Source organism: Aegilops tauschii, chromosome 3, assembly GCF_002575655.3.
Source record: "Aegilops tauschii subsp. strangulata cultivar AL8/78 chromosome 3, Aet v6.0, whole genome shotgun sequence".
Lineage (NCBI taxonomy): Eukaryota > Viridiplantae > Streptophyta > Magnoliopsida > Poales > Poaceae > Aegilops > Aegilops tauschii.
The window spans coordinates 108903438-108906614 of record NC_053037.3 but is presented as its reverse complement, the minus strand read 5'-3'; positions in this window follow the sequence as shown (position 1 = coordinate 108906614).

Below are 3177 nucleotides of genomic sequence, written 5' to 3'. Positions count from 1 at the left end.
CATTGAAGACTACTCCATCCCACGTGATGACCGGACATGGTTTAGTTGATTTGGATCACGTAATCATTTAGATGACTCGAGGGATGTCTATCTAAGTGGGAGTTCTTAAGTAATATGATCAATTGAACTTAATTTATCATGAACTTAGTCCTGATAGTATTTGCATATCTATGTTATAGATCAATAGCTCGCGTATAGCTCTCTTGTTTTATTTTTGATATGTTCCTAGAGAAAACTGAGTTGAAAGATGATAGTAGCAATGATGCAGACTGGATCCGTGACCTGAGGATTATCCTCGTTGCTGTAGAGAAGAATTATGTCCTTGATGCACCGCTAGGTGACAGACCTATTGCAGGAGCAGATGCAGACGTTATGAACGTTTGACAAGCTCAGTATGATAACTACTTGATAGTTTAGTGCATCATGCTTTATGACTTAGAACCGGGACTTCAAAAACATTTTTGAACGCCACGAAGCATATGAGATGTTCCAAGAGCTGAAATTGGTATTTCAGACTCATGCCCGTGTCGAGAGGTATGAGACCTCTAATAAGTACTTTGCCTACAAGATGGAGGAGAATAGCTCAACTAGTGAGCATGTGCTCAGAATGTCTAAGTATTACAATCGCTTGAATCAAGTGGGAGTTAATCTTCCAGATAAGATAGTGGTTGACAAAGTTCTCTACTCACAATCACCAAGTTACTGGAACTTCGTGATGAACTAAAATATCCAAGGGATGACGAAAACGATTCCCGAGCTCTTCATGACACTGAAATCAATGAAGGTAGAAATCAAGAAAGAGCATCAAGTGTTGATGGTTAACAAGACCACTAGTTTCAAGAAAAAGAGCAAGGAAAAGAAAGGGAACTTCAAGAAGAATGGCAAGCAAGTTGCCACTCCCGTGAAGAAGCCCAAAGCCAGACCCAAGCCTGAAACTGAGTGCTTCTACTGCAAAGGGAATGGTCACTGGAAGCGAAACTCCCCCAAATGCTTGGCGGATAAGAAGGATGGCAAAGTGAACAAAAGTATATTTGATATACATGTTATTGATGTGTACTTTACTAGTGTTCATAGTAGCCCCTGGGTATTTGATACCGGTTCAGTTGCTAAGATTAGTAACTCGAAAGAGGAGTTACAAAATGAACAGAGACTAGTTGAGAGCGAAGTGACGATGTGTGTTGGAAGTGATTCCAAGATTGATAAGATCATCATCGCACACTCCGTCTACCTTCGGGATTAGTGTTGGACCTAAATAAATGTTATTTGGTCTTTGTGTTGAGCATGAATATGATTGGATCATGTTTATTGCAATACAGTTATTCATTTAAATCAAAGAATAATTGTTATTCTGTTTACATGAATAAAACCTTCTATGGTCATACACTCAATATAAATGGTTTATTAAATCTCGATCATAGTGATACACATATTCATAATATTGATGCCAAAAGATACAAAGTTGATAATGATAGTGCAACATACTTGTGGCACTGCCGTTTAGGTCATATTAGTGTAAAACGCATGAAGAAACTCCATGCGGATGGGCTTTTGGAATCACTTGATTATGAATCATTTGATGGACTTTTGGAAAGGTGGGAGTGATCTTTGCAACGAGTACTCCTTAACAAGTGATTTCGGAGGAACTTGCGCTGACGCAACAAGTTAGCCTGGGGCAGCTCAATAAAACGTAATTGGGTTTGCCCGTTTCCTTTCTTCGCTCGCTGGGTGTGCTTTTGTTCACTCGTTTCATGGTTGGCTTGTCAATGGTTAACCGTTTGAACGTTAATATTTTCAAGAAAAATCACGAATATTAAAAAGAGATTTTTTTTTGCAAAATGTCAATAAGTCCGTGAATTCAAAAACGTTCATGCACTTTAAGAAAAATGTTTACAAACTTCCAAAAGATCACAAATTTTAAAAAAATATCATTGATTTTGCAAAAGTTCATAAAATTTGGGAAAAGCTCATCAATTTTGAAAAATAGTTCACATTTTTTTAAAGTTCATCAATTTTAAGAAATATCAACAAATTTGGAAAAAAAAAAGTTCATCAATTATCAAAAATTTAACCGTCTTTGTAAAAAAAAGTCCATAAAAAACACAAAAAGGGGAAAGTTCATCATATTTAAAAAAATTCCATAGATTTTGAAAATTATTTAAAAGTTTAAAAAAATGTTCATCATTTTTTTATTCAACTTGAAATAAGTTCGTGATATTAAAAAAAAAATCAATAGTTTGAATTGCTCACAAATTTAAGAAAAGTTCACGGAATTTCAGAAATGGAAAAAAGAGAAAAAGAAAAAATAGAAAACCGACCAAAACAAAACCGGAGAGAAAGAAAACCAAAACAGAAAATCGCTGCCTTTTTAAGCGTCGAAGAACTGAAAAGGCAAACTATGCACAACACGTCGCGAGTCCGACTTAGTTATTAGCGCCCATGATTTTTGGAGTTTAAAGAACCGAAGAGGATAAGTAAATGGGCCGGCCCGGGGCACGGGGTTGTGTACACCGTGCTCCTATTCTGCGTTGTACGCGCCCGGAGAGACTTCCTATGCGTCGCATTCTGCGATGAATTGTCGAGCAAACGCACGCGTGGTAGCGAACACGAGACCTTAAGCGGACGTGTACGCGATGCTAACCAACAGACCAAGCGATTGTTGACACATAACTAGCGCACTCCGTTAAGAACTAGCTAACGGTACGGACATGCTAACCGGTACAGACATGCTGTAGGTGAGTAAAAAAATATTATAGGAGTGCTATAGCTAATACATTTTTTTGAAACGATTTTTATTCAAATTTGAAAAAAAAATAAAAGCATGTCTTTTAAAAATAGAATGTTTTCAAAAATTTGAACGTTTTTCTAAAAACACGAGCACTTTTTCAAATATGAGAACATTTCAAAAAAATGAAATTTTCTTTTTATTTTGAGAACCACTTTTTAAATTGACGAACATTTCTTCGAAATTCCCGAACATTGTTTGAATTTGTGAGAAAATTTTACAAAAATGTGAACATTTTTTTAAAATTTGCTGTGCGCTGTGAAATTACAAAAAAAGTTGTCTGCGTCTGCGATTCAATCTCGTGACTCCCTACTCACGAACGCTTGCTGCTAGCCACTACAACTGCGAGATCTAGTGGAAAATTAACATCGCAAGGCTTAAAAAACTAATAGCTG